A 19,061-nucleotide genomic window follows, 5' to 3' on the forward strand; every position below is an offset into this window, starting at 1 on the left:
CCGCTTCAGGCTCTGTGCTGACAGCTCGGAGCCTGGAGCCTGCTTTGGATTCCGTGTCTCCCTCTTCCTCTCTGTCCCTTCCCTGCTTGCACTCTCTCTCTGTCTCTCAAAATTAAATGTTAAATTTTTTTTTTAATCTGGTTCTTCGAAAAGATCAATAAAAACCTAACAAGACCAACAAAGACCTAAAAAAAGACCCAGATTACTAACGTCAGAAATCAAAGAGGGGACATCACTCAGACCACACAAATAATAAAAGGGTAAGAATGGAAGCATCTCCTTCCCTACACATTTAACAACTTGGATGAAGTGTTCCAGTTCCGCGAAAAACAAAAGCTATCGGAACTCATTCATGAAGATAAACCCTGACCAACACAACATGTATTAAAGAAATTAATTTTTAGATTTAAATCTTCTAATCCACGTAGAAAATTCCCAGGACTCCACCAAAAACATTTTTTCAAGTTAGAGTCAAACTAGCTTACCGACATCACGGGGTCCAGGTCAATGTTCAAAACCCAACTGCTTCTGTATATACAGTTAACCCCTGAGCGACGCAAGAGTTGGGGTGCCAGCCCCCCCCCCCACGCACAATCCAAATTCCACATATAACTTCTGGCACCTTCAAAATTTCCCCACTAACAGCCTAATGTTGGCCAGAAGCCTTACTGGTAACACAGCCGATAAGCACGTCTTTTGTGTGTTATATGTATCATATATTCTACCGGGCTCTTCCAATAAAGCAAGTGTCACTACAGCAGCGTATTTATCAATAACGTCAGCTTACGTTGTTTGTGAGATGAGCTGTGAGCACCTACATCAATACCGTCCTCTATGATACAAAACACCGTGGATGTTATACGCATCGTACTACGCATCAAAAACGGAAAGATGATGTGGGGTCACCCGGCTGGTTCAGTCAGTAGAGCACGTGACTTGATGTCGGGGTTGCGAGTTCGAAGCCCATGCTGGGTGCAGAGATTACTTAAACTAAATAGGGGCACCTGGGAGGGGCTCGGTTGGTTAAGCGTCCGACTTCGGCTCAGGTCATGATTTCGCAGTTTGTGAGTTCGAGCCCCGCGTCGGGCTCTGTGCTGACAGCTCAGAGCCTGGAACCTGCTTGGGATTCTGTGTCTCCTTCTCTCTCTGCCCCTCCCCTGCTTGCGCTCTGTCACTGTCTCTGTTTCTCAAAAATAAATAAATGTTAAAAAAAAATGTAACAGAACATGCAGAGAGAAATACATCAGCCCCCACACCCAGAACCCCGTCACCACAGACAGCCTCCCAGGGAGCCCCAACGGCCCTTCCCCAGGGGCCCCTGCAGAGCAGTGTGACAGGTGCATGACACAGGACCCTGTGCCCAAGGGACCCTGTGCCCAAGAGCCCCACCAGGTGAGGCAGCTCCCAGACACAAAGCACCCCATTCACAAGTCACTGGAGCCCAGGAGCTGCCCCTTGGGGCGGGTTTCCTGCTTCCCTCCCAGGTAGGGCTGGGCCAGCCAGGCCAGGCCAGGCTAGGGAGTCACCCCCCTGCGGCCAAGAGAGACCGATTCCAAACCTTGTGATTTTTGGGGGGGAGGGGGTTCCCACAGGCTCCCCACCAGCAACTCCGGCATGTAGAACCTTCCTGGGCTGGTGCAGCACGATGAGGCCGTGCTGGGTTGTGTCCGACTGCTAGCGATCACTCCTTTCTCCAGGGGACAGTCCACTAACTCTGCACCAGGCACAAATGAGCGCACAGGGACGGCCGTATGCTCGCACGTTTGCATTTGTCCAGCAGCCACTCATATAAAAAGATCCTGGTACACCTGGCCTATCTTCCTCGTCCGTCGCCACGTGCAGATGTTCACCTTTGTTCGGTTTCTAACGCTTATTCTGAAGTTATATCTCAGCTGACCTCCTTTTGTTGATTTTTCAGAGGATCCTTGTTAAAAAAAAAAAATAATAACACTAACACAGTCTAGGAAAGTTGCATGTGTCCCAAACCAAAGTGATCTGTTATTTCCAAATATGTTCTTTGTAAATGTGGGACTTTTTCTTTCCCCTTCCTAAGCTTTTCTCGAGGGGTTATACTGTTCCAGATCTTTCCAGCATTTGGAAGAGCTGAGTGGCACACTTAACATTCCTCTTTAATTATGAAGCTGAAATAAACATCAGCACTCGCCAGACCCGATGGTCGACCAAGGCCTGCGCGCGTTTGGCGGGTGGGGTCCTGCTGGGTCCTGCTGTGGGCTCCTGGCCCGGCTGATGTGATGGATAGCCCCAGTATAGGCCTCTGAAGGAAGGACGAGGCAGCAAGCTTTCCATTTTGGCAGCTTTTTTGTTTACACGAAAGGGAAGGTGGAGAGGCCTGGGTCCCCAAAGGCCTCCCCAGTGTTTTGCAACTTCTCCGAAAAGCTACTAGTAAGCGAGGCCTCTGCTCCAGCTGGCTGCCGGTCCGGGTGCCGCATGAAGACCGCCCCGGGGTCACTGGCGGTGCTGCCTGTGGTCAGGCGGCAGGGGCCACCCTGGGGGCTCCGAGGTGGCCCTCAGGCTGATCTTCAGGCACCAATCACACCTGGTTTCTCCTCTAGTTACACGCTGGGCACCTTCCTATCCCTGCCTCTGTCACTGCCCTGCAACGGGGCTCATCCCTTGTGCCTTAACGCCCCTCGCTCCCAGCAGCTGGAGGACACTGGCATTGTCTTAGGTCACCTCACTGGGGCTGGGTCACCCGGAGCCCAGCCCTCCTTCTGTTTGACGCCCGTTATGGACAGATTGTGCCCCCCCCCCAAAATTTCACAGGGCAAAGCCCTAACCTCAATGTCCCCAGTGTGAGTGTGTTTGGATTGAGGGTCTCTGAAGGATAACTATGTTAAATGAGGCCACTGGGGTGGGCCCTCAGGCCGTGTGATTAGCATCCTCCTAAGAAGAGGACATCAGGACACAGGCACACACAGAGGGGACGTCCATTCAGGGACACAGGGAGCAGGCAGCCATCTGCACGCCCAGCAGAGAGGCCTCAGGAGTGCCACCAGCCCTGTGACCCCTCCATCCAGGACTCTGACCCCTAGAACCACAAGAAGACCAACATCTGTTGCTCAAGCCCGTACCTGTGGCACCAGTTGACACAGCCATAGCTGTCTGGCACGTGACCGTCCCTGTCCCCAGAGAGGCCCCTCCTTAGGGCAGAAGACGCCAGCATCTCAAGTGAGGAGCAGGGGACTGACTCTGATGAGCGGTTCCTCCTCGGTGACCTGCGAAACAATCCAGCAGAAGCTGGTCTTTCTGGTGAGGCCACCACCAAGCAGAGAAGTGACATCTTCATGCCCCCTGGGGTCCCTTCCAACGCCCGAGGCAACTGCCAGGACTTGTCAGCTCCAGGATGCAGGGGAAACGAAGGGATCTGGGAGAACAGGTAGACTGGTCTGGGTTCTTCCTCCTGGGCGCCCAGGACCCTTGTCCCTTCTGCTCCTCTTGGACGCTGGCCCCACTCTGTTCTGATTCCAGTAGTGTGGCCTCAGGCCTGGCCCCTCACAACGCCCCTCTGGCCACGGACAGACCAGGAACTGTGTGAGTCAAGGAGGACCAGCCCAGAAAAAGGGAGGCCAGCGAGGGATGCCCAGCAGGAAGGACTGTGTGGTTCCCTCCTGCTCAGACCACGGCTTTGGAGCTGGGTGAGCCCCCAGATGCCTCTCCTTCCCTCTCCTTTCCTTCCGTCCAGCTGAGGTCAGGTTTCTGCCTGGGCACCTGAAAGTGTGTGGAGCGGGGAGGGGGGCTTTTTTCCTGGCCTGCTTGCACAAGCAGATGCTGACCACTGGGTCACAGCCATGTGCCTCCTGGATGGGGTGTGGCCTCCGGGCCCTGGGACGATGCCCCTGCCATGTCACTTGCCCTGAACCAGGGGCAGACGTGCCAGGTGACCAGCCTGTGCAGGTGCTGTCAGAGGCATCCTCTTGTTGTTCTGGGGCTTTCTGGTGCCTCTTCCACGAGGACAGGACATCCCAGACCTGCGTAAAGAGGGCAGAGCTGGTGTGGAGCCAGGCCAGAGCCCCCCGAACTGCGGTCATGGCTGACCTGAGGCCGCATGACAGAGCCACAGGCCCCCACAGGAACGCGGGGCGTGAATGTCACCTCTGTTGGCTTCTGTTGTGTCCACAACGGGCCACCGAGGGCCACCGTGCTGACCGGTGAACCCCGACCCCAAGCAGCCCTCCCCCCGCACAGAACAGGTACCTTGTGGCTGCTGGAAAGTCTCCTGTCCTGGCGTTCCCTTCTGGAAGAGTCACCTCCAGAGCCCAAGGCCAGTCCACACTTCCTGAAACACGTGGTAAACGCAGAGTCGAAACTGGTCACACATTTTCCCTCATTGTGTCCAACCCGATGCTTTTATCACATGACAGAAAGTTCCACCTTACTGAAATGTGGCCGTGTTCAGGAAAACGTGCGGTGTGGAGTGAGGAGAGGCGAGGGCAGGCTGCGTGCGGAAGCCGTCGGGTAAGAAGACAGGGATCCATCCCTCTCGTGGCTGGCTGGCAGACGACAGGACTTGGGAGAGCTGCCAGCAGCCGTACCCAGCAGAACTGGGCTCCGTAGTAGAAACGTGGCCTGGGGATAGTTGAGAATAGCCCACCCCAGCAAGGGACGGACACACCGGGCAGCTTGACATGTGTCATTCACCCCAAGGCTCTCTCAGCGTGGCGGCTGTCCCTCTGCGCACAAGACCCCCCAGCTGTGGGGCTGTGGTTTATAGGAAGACAGATCTGGTCTCCAGGCACGCTCCCGGCACAGCTCCCAAACCCTCGGGGTTTCCTAAGTGGAGGAGCAGAAAGGTGTCTTTAGTGCTAACAGGAGTTTGGGAAAGCACCTGAAGTGGGGGCTGGTTGCCACGGAGACCGCCCACGTGGTCACAGAGGCGGGGCTGTCAGCCCCACCCCCTGACCTCGGGAGGAGGGGCTACAGCGGGACCCCCCCACGTGGCTTACAGGGGCGGAGCTGTAGGCCCCACCCCCCGACCTCGGGAGGAGGGGCTGCAGGTTGGATCCATCACCAATGGCCGATGATTTCATCAATCACGCTCCTGTAATGAAACCCCCATAAAACCTAACAGACAGGGTCCCTAGAGCCTCCGGTTTGGTGAGAACATGGAGGTGGGGGGACAGCGGGCTCCGGGGCGGCAGGGAGCCCATCCGCGCCCTGGGCAGCTCTCCCTTCCCTCTGTTTCTGACTTAATCCTTTTACAACAGACCAGGGATCTAGTGAGCGATCTGTCCCCCGAGTCCTATGAGCGGCTCCGGCCGGTTCGCCAAACCCAGGGAGGGGTCGTGGGAGCCTCTAGTCTGTGGCTGGTCGGTTAGAACCCAGGTGACATGTGGATTGGCGTCTGGAGGGAGGAGGGGCCGTGCTGGGGGCCGAACCCCTTCCTCTTGTTGGTCTGTCTGTAGCCCTGAGCCACCCCTAAAATCCCATCAAAATCCCTCCACGTAAATCTGGCTTCTCCACCAGCTTCCTGATGCCCTCTTCCCAAAGCCTCTTAGGTGAAACCCCCGAGCCCACCCTGGGGAAGCCTGTGGTGTCCTGGGAGCCAGCTGGGGGCTCCTGAGTCTTTAGGCCAGGGAACTGGTCAAGTGGGGGGGTGGGCGTGCCCCACTTGAACTTGCTGGTTAGAGCCCACCGTTCAGGGCAGAGACAGCTGAGCTCAGGTGGGCACCAGCAGGGGCCGTGGCTCCAGAGGGGTGATGACCCAGCCCTTCTTCACCATGCAACCCCTGGGAGGTTGGTTTTTTTTTTTTTTTTTTAATTTCTTTTTTAATGCTTATTTATTTTTGAGAGAGAGACAGAGAGAACACAAGTGGGTGAGGGGCAGAGAGAGAGAGAAGGAGACACAGAATCGGAAGCAGCTCCAGGCTCTGAGCTGTCAGCACAGAGCCCGACTTGGGGCTCAAACTCATGAACCTGAGCCAAAGTCGGACGCTTAACCTCCTGAGCCCCACCCCTCTAGGTTTCCTGGCACTTGCTTTCGCTCACTGCCCAAGGGTTTCTGTTCACCTCCATGTCTGTGCAAGTGTTCCCAGTCTCCCCGCCACACACACATCCCAGTCAGCTTCTTGTCCAGAAGCACACGGCCACTTGTGCTGGGTCCGTCCCTCCCACCGAGCCACACAGCAGCCTCCTCTGGGTGCCCTGGTGCTTCCTGGGTGTGGGCCTCCCCGGAGACACCGAGGTCACCATCCCAGATGCTCTGAGCCCCAGAATGTTCCTCAGTGGCTGCGTGGAGACGGGTAGATGCTTCCTCCTGCACGTGGCACTTGGTCACCTGGGCCCCAGGCTAGTGCTTCCCCCTGAGCAGCTTTGCTATTGGCCGTGTCGTGCCCACCCCAAGAACCGCCACGCAGCTGGGGGGGTGGTGCTTGCGAACCCATGGGGAGAGCTTGCCACATCTGTCTCCTTGCCCCTAAGCGCATGCCCAGCAGGTCACTAGGGCAGTCCTAGTGGTCCCTCCTAAGTGGCAGATGTGTGTGGACCCCGCTCTGGACTCCGCCTCGAGCCTGCGCCCCAGCAATTGCAAGCTGGCTCGTTCCACACCCTAAATTAGCCTGGGCAGGCAGCCGGAGGGCTTGGCCAGGGTGGCAGGTGGGAGGTGGTGTCCAGGGAGGGGGGCCTCGGGGCTGGGCCCAGTGACAGGAAGACAGACCCCACCCCCGCCCCAGGGAAGATGAACCTGCCCGTGGTGCCAGTCACTTTGCAACTCTGCGTGCTCGAGGGGACATGACCTCATGTCTCGAAATCGAATGTGACATGAACCAAGGCAGGCAAGAAGCCCATCGCTGTTACTGGGGATCCCTCCTCACGGGCCACACAGATTCCGGGGGACGTCGGGCAGGGCTGAGGGCCACTCAGCACCCCTCAGCATCCCCCGTGGCCTGTGCAGTGAGCTGGGCTGTCTGCCCTGCGCCAAGCTACCTGGTCCCCCAACGTCATGCTCCCCCGGGCTGTGGAGCCTCTCTGCCAGGCCTGGGGGAGCCCCCTCCCACGTGTGTGGGACCACGCAGCCCCACCCTCCAAGGATCCCGTACTGTGATAGACAAATCAGTGGAAGGAGCACATTCCGGCAAATCCTGCTTCCCATTCCACCGTCCAAAATGCCCACAAACTCAGGAGCGCAAATGTTTGGCTGCCCTACTGGAAGGGAAAGCGTCTATATCGTACAAAACACCTTTAACCGCTCAGGAAATGTTCCCCCGAACACGCTGTGTCCTGGCACAACACTGCCAGAGGCCCTCCGGGACCTCCTCGCATGCAGCTGCACAGTGGAGCCGTCTGCCATCAGACCCAAGTCGTGCTCTGGAAAAGTGAGGTAAGGCAATTATTTATTCCAATCAACAGGAGCCGTGTTTACTGACCAGGCACCCTCCAGTGGCTGCGTCTCCCCCAGTACGGAAATCAGGAGTAAGTGCCCCCTACTGACAGGTGGCGGCAGGGAGAGCTGACGGGCCTGGGAAAAGGCACTGATAGCGTGGGTACGTCAGGGGCGGCCGGAAAACCAAGCGGATCTTGGAACTTCAAGAGAGAAAACTTCATTCAAAGACCTGGTTAAAACAGGGCAAAATCCAAGAGGCAGCTATGCGGTAACCCGGAGATGAAGAAGATCCGGAATCTGCTGGCCACGAGGACAGGCTGCCCCACGGGAGCCAGACGGCCGGCCCAGCCCAGCTTCGAGCCCCACCAGAGCCCTCCCTGGTGTGCATTCCACGTGTCCACATACAGTCATACATCCAGAAACGACCTCTCTGGTCCCCAGCACCCGGGGGCAGGAGCAGAGAGACCTCAGACCATCAGGCAGCCCCAATGGAACAGCATGTTGGGTAAAAAGGCCTCAAAAGCCCCACTCAGGTCCTTCGCTCTTGCTCTCCAGCCGGCAGAGTGGAAGTTCACTGAGAGTACCATCTGATCACTACAGGGAGCCCCAGGGATCCAGGGGAAACTTCCGGTCTGATTCAACCCACGGGGCTCTGCAGATACAACCTCTCAGGGGCCAGGACAGAACAGCACCGAGCACACAGGGTGGGGGGACCGGGCAACGGGAGACCCGCAGAATGGCCCACCATGGGCCCTGGATAAATGCAACAGACCCTCACAAAGCCCTCAGCTGAAGGAGAAGGAGGCTCAAACCTGGCCATCTGCAGTCAGCCTGCTCCCACCCCATCCCCGGGGCTGCCTTGTGCCTGCCAATCGGATGGGGGCAAGGCTGGGGTTGCCTCGCGTCCTGGACACCCACAGCTGCCCTCAGCGGGGACCCAGGCTAGTTGCCAGCATCAGCAAGTAACAGTCTAGGGAGGCCTGGGTAAGTGCGGATTTAAACGAGCAAAGACTGTTTACTGTAAGTATGTCCCAAATTCTGCATGGGACATACTTACCCTACCCTAGTGCAATGTCACGGTGGCCTTCCTTCAGCAAGAGGATCCTCCTCTTTACACAGGGGGGTCTGAGGTCCAAAGCGTTGAGACCGCAACATGGAACTCAGGGATGGACATTCTGTTTTCCCTCCAGGTCTGCGTAGACACACAGTGAGACCACATCTGGGTAGGGCTGGTTTCTGACATTCTCTTCAATGCTGCCCAAAATGGCTCTGTGAGCTCTGAGTTCTATAAAGAGCTCAGAGAGTCCCCAACCAGAATGTAAACCTAAAACCGTAATTTAAAAAAAAGGTCGGGGGGAGGGGGGGGCGCCTGGGTGGCTCAGTCAGTTGAGCGTCCAACCCTTGATTGCCGCTCAGGTCATGATCTCGTGGTTTGTGGGATGGAGCCCCAGGTCAGGCTCTGTGCTGAGCACTGAGCCTGCTTGGGATTCTCTCTCCCTCTCTCTCTGCCCCTCCCCTGCTCGTGCCCTCTCTCTCAAAATAAGTAAATATTTAAAATAAATTAAAATAAATTAAATAAAATTTAAAGAGGTGTAATTACAGTGCGAAAAACAAAATCAGAAACACCATGCCAGGACCCTGGTCATTCTTGGGTCCATGTTCCCTTCCTTATTACAGAAGACCGGCAGACCAGGAACCCACGTGGGTTTGCAAAACAAGACCACCTCTTCCTGGAGAATGCCTCCTTTACCAACACCATTTCAGACTCCAGGGACACAGGATTGAGACACTGGTTCAAGGTGACGCAGCTGGGAAGCCGCTGAGGGAAGTGGGGGGGAGGAGGGTGGTTCCCAGGGCCCAGTGAGCACTGACCACACCCTGCTCTCCCTTGCTTTTCTCACCATACCCTTCGTATGCTCCCTCTCTTTGCTCCTGCAGATGACTTCCCCAACTTGCCCTCTTAAAATACACCAAGCATCTGGGCTTATTTTGGTTCGAGCATCTCATTTAATCCACATAGAAACACAGACTTAGCACGAGCTCCAGGTCAGGAGACCGGTCCCGGGTGGCACAGTGAGAAAGCCCAGAATTGCAACCACATCCTTCCATATGTAAAATCTGTGGTCTTCCCACCGGATTACTCTGCCTCTCCAAAGACTCTGAAAACCCACTCATTCATGCGCAATTCAGTTTTTCAATGGGATGAAATGAGCACGAAATGAACACTGGCATTTTAGTACATTCACAGTGTTGAGTGATCAGCACCACCATCTAGTTTCAAAACTTTTTGAAACCTTGTACCCAGTAAACAGCCACGTTCTGTTGTCCCCACCAACACCCCCCCATCCCCCTGGCAGCCACTGGTCTGCCCTGACTCTAAATTTGCCTATTCTACACACTTTAAATATAAACAGAATCCCATATGTGATCCTTTGTGTCTGACTTCTTCTACTAACATAATTTTGAAGCTCACCCACACTGTAGTATGAATTAGTGCTCATTCCTTCCTGGGGCAAAATAAAGCCCACTGCACCAATCTACACATCAGTTGATGGACACCAGAGTAGTTTCTACCTTTTGGATATTATGAGTGTTTCTGCAATGAACATCCATGCACACATTTTTGTTTAGATACCTGTTTACAATTCCTCACGGTATATACCCCAAAGGGGGGCACTTCTGGGTCACAAGGAAGTCTGGAATTGTAATGGCCATTCTGGGGAAACTCTGATTTAGATAAATCCATCTTAAGAGGCACCCTTAAAAGAGAGGACCCCAAACCTTTCAGAGACAATGGAATGCATTCTTCGGTAGGTTCGCAGAAGCTTCTAAAAGGACATCAAAACATGCTCAGAAGGGATCCTTACAGCATAAATAAGTCTTTAGCTAAAAAAAAAAAAAAATTGGCCACCTGGGGTCACAGGCCTGTGTGTCCACCAGCGTTTTAAGGCTCCCCTCTGTCCCCCAACACAGGGTCCCTGCAGGAGCCCCCACCCCACTGGAGCAGGCTCTGAGCAAGGAGACTTTCTGTACACTCCCCCCAGCCAGCACCCTGGCCAGCAGAGCCCAGGAAGCACCTGAGCCCGCGACCCCGCTAGGTCCTCTTCCCCGGGCCCCGCCCCCTCTCCTTCCCCCTCTCCGTCCTCCGTGTGGACCCAGGCCTTCTCTTCAGGGCTTCCCAAAACCCCAAACCCCCAACCTCCGTCCTCCCGGAGGAACCCCGACCCCGACCCCTCCTCCCCGCAGACTCCGCCCCCTCTCCTTCCTCCACGCTGACCTCCGCCCTCTCCTCAGTCTGCGCCGGGGACCCCCGATCCCGGCCCCCCGCTCCTCCCCGGTCCTCCACGCGCACCCCCGCCCCATCCCCGTCCTCGGAACAGACCCCCCCACACCCGCTCCCACCTCCATCCTCCGCGCGGACTCCAACTCCCAACTTCCGTCCGCCCCAGGACCCCGGCCCCAGAGCGGAACCCCTACCCCCATCCTTCTCCCATCCTTCTCCCATCCTGCTCCGGGACTCCACCCTTCCAACCTCCACTCTCCTCCAGGACCCCCGCCCCCACCTGCCTGCAGACTCCGCCCCCTCTCCTTCCTGCGCGTGGACCTCCCCCCCTTCCCTCGTCCCGACTTCTGACCTCCCTGCGGAACCCCCCTAACCCCCTTCCGCGTCCACTCCATTCCCCCAACCTCCATTCTCCTCGAGGACTCCCGACCGCTCCCCTTCCTCTGCTTGGACCCCCGCCCCCTCCCCAGTCCTCCCGGGGGACCGCGCCCCCAGCCTCCTCCCCTCCCGCCTCTCGCGTGTCCGGGAAGGCGCGCGCGCGCCGCCTGCCGGCCGCGCCGGCACCCTGCGCTCCCCGCGCATCAAGGGGCTTATTTACAGTTTTCCTTAAGGTAAAGGATTCTAACAGCGTTATGGCCATTTCTGAAAATCCAAAATAATTAAAAACGAAAGGAAAACTCTGACCGCTGTGGCATAACTACAGGTAGCCATCGTGTATTTTCCTCCACGTTCTCCTGCACCGCACATGTGGTCCCAGGGGAGGACTGGCCGGCCTGGGAGGGCAGCCCAGAGCCCAGGACAGGAGCCAGGTGCAGCCACGGGGTCCTCCCGCCAACCCGGGAGCCGGGGGCAGTTTGCACCCACCCACCCAGGTCCACAAAGGCCGTGCCCACTGCATTTTCTCTAAGTCGAGGTTGAAGTGCCCTGGTCGTCGTAAGATACAGGCTCTGTGAGGCACTCATATCACGCCTGCCCACGGGAAGGTCCTGGGGTCGCAGGTGTCCCTCTAAGCGGGGTCCCTGACGGCCACCGAGGAGCAGGGAGGCCCCTGAAGCTCCGTGCTCTGCCGCTCCTGGCCTACCACTGTCACTAACCTGCCGGGGCTCGAGGGTGATTTAGAAAGACCCGACACACATGCACACGCAAGCATGCACACACCTGTACACACATGCACACGCATGTGCTCACGTGCACAAAACAAGCACATATATACATGCACGTGCACACAGTAACACTCATGCACACACACTTGCACGCAAACACATACACTCTATAAAGCAGACCCACCAATCCAGAATCCCTGGCGTGCAAGGGAGCTGGGGGCAAGAAACATGGGCAGGGGGTGTGGCCCTCTGTGTGCAGGTGCACAATCCCTTCCATGAGCAGAGCCTCCCAAAGAGCCAAGAAGAGGTCTCCTGGCTGTGGGCAGTGGTGCTTTCAGCCCCACACACCCCCTGATGGAGCACAGAGGACTTCTTCCAGGAAAACAGAGCAAAAGATCAGCAGTCCTCCAAAGTCCCTTCCATGCCCCCAGCCTAGCAAATGTTTGCGCCCATACAGAGAATATACATACCTTGTCTAGTATCTAGGCCTGGGGGTGTACGTGTGCCTCAGTCCAGTCCTGGGGAAAGGGAGAGGAAGGAAAGGGGGAGGGGTGCGGGGGCAGTCCTGGGAGCAGTTCTCATGCTCAGTGCTCATCGTCCGGGGTGATCTGGGCTGTCTGGCAGTCAGAATGGGATTTCTCAGCTCTTCAGTGGGGTCTAGCTCTTACTATCCACTGCCCACCCCCCCCGGGTTGTTTGGAGGGTTGTATGAGATGATGCCCAGCACAGAGTAAATGCCTAGTCAAGTTTAAACTTTAATATTGCTCAGATAACTCCCACTCAGAACCTTCCCCTTACTTTATGTTTATTTTAAAATTTACATTCTTTGTTACCCACACCGCCTAGTGGAAGGACACCGGTCGTTGCCCATTTTGGGCAGTTCTGAAAAGCTGCTATAGACCTCCCTGTATGAGTCTTTGTTGAAGACATGTTTCTTTCCCACTGGGTAAAAACTTTAGCACAAGTTTGCTGGGTTATATGGTATACGTATATGAGAAGTTTTCTATGAAATAAGAAAAGCGTATCCGAAAGTAGAAGAAAATGACAAACCGTTCCAGAAGAGACCGCACAGCATTTGCGTTCTGCCAGCAGCATGAAGACGTTCAGTAACCCCATGCCCTTCTCGGGGTCCTCGGTTGTGGTTTTCACCACGCCGGGAGAGACGGGTTGATGGCTCACAGTGGTTTTAATGTGCATGTCCCCGACGCCTAACGATGCTGGGGTCATTTTCATGTGCCGATCTGCTGGTTGCGTATCTTCTTTGTAAAGTTCCTGTTGAAATCACTTCCCCATTTTCCCTAACGTCCGCTTTTAAATGTAACTGTGTCCATTTTCCGCAGATCTTCTCCTGCTTTCCTCTGGACAACCGGGAGGTGAGAGGCCCGCTTAAGAGCCTAAACTGCTCAGATACACACACCTGCTCATGGCCGCCCACAGGCTGGGAGAGCTAGTAATTCTGCACCGTGGTGATGACGATGATGGTGGTGACAACGGTGATGAGGACACAGCACCACCCACGGAGAGTTCACTGTGTCCTGGGCTTCACATCGGCTCTTTACGCCTCACCTCAGCTTATCTCCATTGCAACCCTGTAGAGAAATGGTGTCTGCGGCCCCTCATCACACAGCGGAGCCTGAGCAGGCTGCCCCCCTCCCCCGCATGCTGAGCACACGCCTGTCCATACTGCTGCGCGGCACCAACCAGAGCCACCAACCTCTTTAAGCCGCCATGGAAGCACCTTCCCCGTGTCTCATTCATCCACTGTCTCTGCGCTCCCAGCTGCAGCGGGAACAGCTCCCGTGCCCTCACGGTTGCGATTTGGTGGATGGACCCCTCTCCACACCCGGAGAGGTGATTCTCTGGGCAGGGCCGGCTTCTTCAGGAGGACAGTCCTCCCCGCCACCCGTGCCCTCCTGGATGGAGGGCCTCCAGGAATGCCAGGCCCCGGGCCCCCCTGCTGGACGCGACAGCTTTTCTGGCCACGGCCAAGTAGGCTCGTGGGGCCGCTGCAGAGCGGCCTGGCTCCCTCGGCCTTCTCCCTCACACCTGCTCCAGGGGGAGCACAGGCTGGCTGAGAGGTCAGGCCGGCCCCGCCACGTCTCTGGCCATTTTTACATGGTGAGATGCCCCCACAGATGTGGCCCTGGAAAACAATCCGGTTTGGACAAGCAGGTCCTAGAGTTCCAGTTCTCCTTCCCCGAGGATTTGCTGCTGAGCCCTCTGGAAGGGGCCGGGGAGGAAGCGGGACGGGAGGAAAAAGGTGCCCCACCTGGGCTCTGACCCTCCTGGCCCCTAGCGAAGGCTGACGTCTTCTGGGGGCTTCTGAGGGTCTTCAGAGCCTGTGCCCCATTGCCCCGCACCTCCCTGGACCTGGGCAATCGCTGCCTCTCTCTCTTCTGCGTGCTCTGACCTGTTTACCCTGCCGGGTGACGGTGGGGACAAATGCACAATGGAAGACCCCACCCACCTGGCTGTCTCCAGGGGTCTACCACCCCCCACCGCCTCCCGCATCAGGGGCCTCAGCCCAGGCCCGAGCCCCACCCGGCCACGTGGTCCAGCCCGTGTCTCTGCCAAATTCTCACCAGCCTGCCCTGCAATGTGGTCAAGAGCCCGCCCCCAGATTCCCAGTGACTGACGGAGGCTGAGGACAGACGGGCTCTTCCGTGCCCGCCTGTGCACCCCTGGGAAATCCGACCTGCCAAGTCGGATTCCTTCATCCGAGGTGATGTTGGAAAGCTCAACCCAGGTCTTTGGGAGAGCTGGCCGCCCCATTTGGGGCCCCCATTATGTCTGGGGAACTGCCTGTCCCCACGTCTCCCGCAGTCTCTCGGCTCTGCCGGGCCTCAGAGCAGGGCCTCTGGGCACAGCAGAGAAGCCTGGCACCAGCCTACAGCCTCATCCTCAGCAGACACATCTCATCTCTTAAAATCAACACCAGGCAGAAGACTGACAGAGAAAGGCTTTTTTTTTTTTTTTTTAACGTTTATTTATTTTTGAGACAGAGAGAGACACAGCATGAACAGGGAAGGGGCAGAGAGAGAGGGAGACACAGAATGTGAAGCAGGCTCCAGGCTCTGAGCTGTCAGCACAGAGCCCGATGCAGGGCTCGAACTCACGAACTGTGAGATCGTGACCTGAGCCGAAGTCGGATGCTTAACCGACTGAGCCACCCAGGTGCCCCAGAGAAAGGCTTTTTGTCCAGGCTCCCCAGTCTCGCCTCCCAGACAGCTGCCTGGGGTGACAGGCAGGGCCTCAGCCCGTCCAGTGCTGGGTGCTGCAGGCCAAGTCCCGGCTCCCTCCTCACCGGGATGCCTGGATCCCAGCTTGGATCTCTGAGGATGCTCAAGTCTGTCTTTACTCTCCTCCTGGATTCTCTTCTGGTTTTACTTTTACAACTGTGTTCTTGAGATACAACGCACAGCATGTCACGTCACCCACTGAAGATGTAAGACTGGGTGGTTCTCAGTAGCTTCCGTGCCATCCACCAACACCACAGTCAGTTAGGGGGCATTTCCATCCCCTGGGGAGGAAGCGTGTTCTGGTTTTCTCCTGGGATTCCTCTGTGCCTCTCACCTGAGCACGAGGATGGCTTGTGTGGAGGGAAGAGAGGACGGTGCTCCGTCCTCCCCTCGGAGCTCATCCGCCCCCGCTCCTGGTAAGACGGAGACGCCCAGGCCACACCAGCGCGCTCGCCTGGGAGGGGAAGCTTCTGGAACCAGCTGCTGGGGGTCTACCCCAGCTTCTCCTGTGCAAGCCAGCACACCAGCCCCCCACCTGAACTCGGAAAGGCTTGCCCGCCCCTGTCCTGTGTGTGTGTGGGGGGGGGGGGGGGGGGGGGGGGGGGGGGGTCACCGCGTTCGTCACTTTTCACGGGGCTCAGCTTTTCAGGGTTGGAAATGCTGATGGTCCACAAAGCCTGTGGATTCACCTAACGGGGGTGACAGACCATCGACGATTTGCAAGCACAACTGTGGCTGGAAATGACGTGCACGGGCTGTGCTAGCCCATCCGCGTGTGTTCGCGGAGTTCATTCTCAGGACGACCTTGCAGGGAAGCACTACAACCGTTCTCCTCGGACAAAGGAGCCGGCTCAGGTGGCCGGTCACAGCCGCAGAGGTAATGCGCGTCCGTTTCCGGCGCCACCTGCAGGCCCGCGGCTGACAGCGCAGCGCGGTTGGGCGGTCCCGCCCTGCTGCAGTAAGCCGCGCTGGCCACCAGGGGGCAATGCCGCCCGCCATGCGCTCAGCAGCACCGCCCCCCCCCCCCCCCCCCCCCCCCCCCGGGGCTTGAGCGCAAATCCCGAGCATCTTCCGGTCCAAATGCAGGGCAAAGCGCAGCAGGAAGAGCCAGTTCACGGGAATCGCTCACTGGGGGAGAGGGTGCACGGACGGACGGGCCTCTCAGGAAGGACACAGGCTCTGGCCCCCCAGCTGGGGCACCGAGAGAAAGACACTAAACCAAACAAAAGGGCGACCACAAACTGCCGATTCTTTTTTTTTCCAGGCCTGTGTCCCGATCAAACTACTGACCCTTTCTGCCGCCGACCGTCATTGTCTGTAAATGGGCGAGGGCCACCTGCAGCTGTGTGTATCCAAGCAGGAGGGTCACCTCGCTCGTCCCCACGCTACCACGGGAACGACAGGGGCAAGGGGACAGCTCCCTGGGGCCGCCCACTGGGGCTGTCTGCAGGCAGTGCGACAGATGGTCACCCGGGCCATCTGTGTGGGGCCCTGTCCCCCCACTACAGCGTGCCTCAAGTGGGGACTGCCTGGACTCTGCAGCCCAGGAAGGGCGGACCCATAAACCAGCAGGTGCTGGCACTGTGCTTGGTAAACAGTAGGCACTCAACCAATGTCTGCTTTCTTGTCCCAATTACACCTGCTGTCCTGCCAGAATCCGGGTGACCGTACACGGTCTGCGGAACCATGAGCTCTCCCCGACAGGATGTATGCCCTTCCCTGGATCCACCCTCCGCTTGTGGGTCAGATTACGGGATGTCTTGGCCAACATCGGCAGTTGCTTCAAAACGTGTCTTTTGTTGCTGGTGTCGGGCCCACGTTTGTCCATTCGATCCTGTTGGCTGCTCGTGTTGCCTGGGGTCCTGCGTCCTTTGCGGAGCTCCCCCCTTTGCCGAGAAGGGGGCGTTGAGCCCCCAGCCACAAGTGTGGGTTTGCCTCTCCTTCCGGCTCCACCAGCCTTGGCTTCCGTCGCCGAGGCTCTGTCTGGTGGGTGGGCGTCGAGGGTCGTCGTGTCTTCCCCGGGGACTGAGCCTCCACGGCTGTATGACGGGCCTCCTTGCGCCTTGCTGTGTCCTGTGCCCTGAAGTACGTGTCGTCAGACACTGGTATAGGGCCTTGGCGTTTTAAAATTAACGTTGGCAAGATAGATAGTCTCAAATCCTAATTTCAACCCGCTGTCACTGAATCCGAAGCGTAAACAGTGTGCAGTTGGGTCGTGTTTCGGTTCTCCTGTGCCAAGCTCTGTCCCTTGGTCGGTGTGCTTAGTTCAAGCGTTTTTATTTATTTATTTATGTACATTTATTTATTTTTGAGAGACAGAGGGAGAGCACGAGTGGGGGAGGGGCAGAGAGAGAGAGAGAGAGAGAGGGATTAAAGCCCAAGCAGGCTCCGTGCTGTCAGTGTAGAGCCCAACACGGGACTCGATCCCACGAACCATGACATCATGACCAGTTCAGGGACTGTAGAATTCATAGCAGACAGTTGCACGGATTTTTTTTGCTGTTGTTTGTCTAGTTTGGGGCTCACTCAGCTTCTTGAATTTACAGGCCGGGTCTTTGTGGATTTGGGGTCTTTGGTGGCTGCCTCAACTATTCCGTAGCCCCTCCTCTCCTCTCCCCTCCTGGGACTCAAGGACACCGCGGTTGTGTTTTGCGTGACTGTCCCCGTCAGGTCCTGGAGGTGGCTCACTTCTTGTGGCAGGCTCTCTCGCTCGGTCCCGGAAGGCAGGGCCCCTCTCCTGTCCACTCCCTCCATGACCCCGTTCCAGCGAGTTTTGTACCTTTCCGTTCTGTAAGGAAACTTCCGTCTGCTTCGTTTCCATCGCCTGTTTCTTTGCTGTGCTTTTCTGTCTTTTCGCTTGCGTGAGGACAGCTTGCATGTGCCAGCTGAAGCCTCGTCAGCTGCTTTGTCCTCAGCCGGGAATTCTGACCTCGGATTCATCCGGATGTTGGGGGCAGAGGACTGTCTTTTCTCCTGTCATGAGTTTCCTGGTTCCCGGTACACGGGTCATTTTGGGGTGGTTTTCTACCATCGCCAGGATGCTTGGGCTCTTACGTTAGGAGACTCTGGCTCCTACTAACCTCTGATCGGTCAGCAGGCAGTGGCCCGGTGTACGTGTGGCCCCAGGTCCTGGCCCGCGGCAGGCTGTGCCCACACGAATGGCTAGATCATCACTGTGTTGCCGCAGCATTTTGGTCTGTGTGGTTTCCCTGGTGCTGAAGCTCCCATGGTCCCTGCGGCTGCTGCTGGCGGCACAGGTGTCTCAGTGGTAGAGACAGTGGAGCCATGGCTCAGGGAGACTTCCATGGCTGAGCCTTTCTGTGGACCCCATGACAGCGGGAGACAGTGTGTTCCCCGGGAGGGGCACAGCCTCCTCCTGGTGGCCCCACCACCACCCTGATGTCTCAGATCCATGGGGACAGAGAGGCCTCAGGCCAGGTCACCTGTCGTGGCATCGGGCACCCTCCCACAGGCAAAGGGCTTTGGGGTCCGATACCCCCCACTGCTGTCCTGGCCCAGGCACTGCAGACCGTGATTCCTCAGGGACACTAAGGCCATTTCTTCTTGGATCATTTTCTTGTTACCAGCCCAACAGCCTTGCACCCAAACGTGTCTGGATACAGCCAGTCCCGCGTCATGCAATGTCCCTCCCCAGCATGTGCCCACGGCCCCAAGTCCGCCTGGAAACTCCAACTTTGCGTCTGCTGTGTGAAATGTGACCTCTGAGGCCCTGAGGAAGCTCATCTCACGCTCTTGGTGACCACACATACCTCTATCAGAAACAAGAACCATGAGGGAGGATGGGACAGGAAGTCCCCCATGGGCAGGACAAGGGGCCATCTCCCAGAGATCCAGGGGTCTCCCAATGGGCAGGACCTGGGCACCCATCTTCAAGAGATCCAGGTTTCTGAGGGGGCAGGACCCCGATGCCCCCATCTTCAATAGACCCAGGGTCCCCCATGGGCGGGACCCAGACGCCCATCTCCAACAGATCCAGGGCCCTGTGGGGGTGGGACCCAGACGCCCATCACAGTACCTCCATCAGCAGTAGCCCCTGGGTGACGAACACAGAGTTAATCTGCACGGCAGACTCCAGG

General features: G+C 57.2%; 1 long non-coding RNA gene across 1 annotated transcript; it reads right to left on the minus strand.

The window, feature by feature from the left end:
• Window positions 1-384: 384 nt before the first annotated feature.
• On the minus strand, window positions 385-4,787 carry LOC128775606 (uncharacterized). The gene is made up of 2 exons (XR_008420445.1): window positions 1,602-4,787; window positions 385-1,180 (listed from the first exon to the last, which is right to left on the minus strand). It is a non-coding gene; the product is annotated as an uncharacterized LOC128775606 (long non-coding RNA).
• Window positions 4,788-19,061: the final 14,274 nt, after the last annotated feature.

This window comes from Panthera pardus, unplaced genomic scaffold (genome assembly GCF_024362965.1).
Source record: "Panthera pardus isolate Hobbes unplaced genomic scaffold, ASM2436296v1 HiC_scaffold_8, whole genome shotgun sequence".
Taxonomy (NCBI): domain Eukaryota; kingdom Metazoa; phylum Chordata; class Mammalia; order Carnivora; family Felidae; genus Panthera; species Panthera pardus.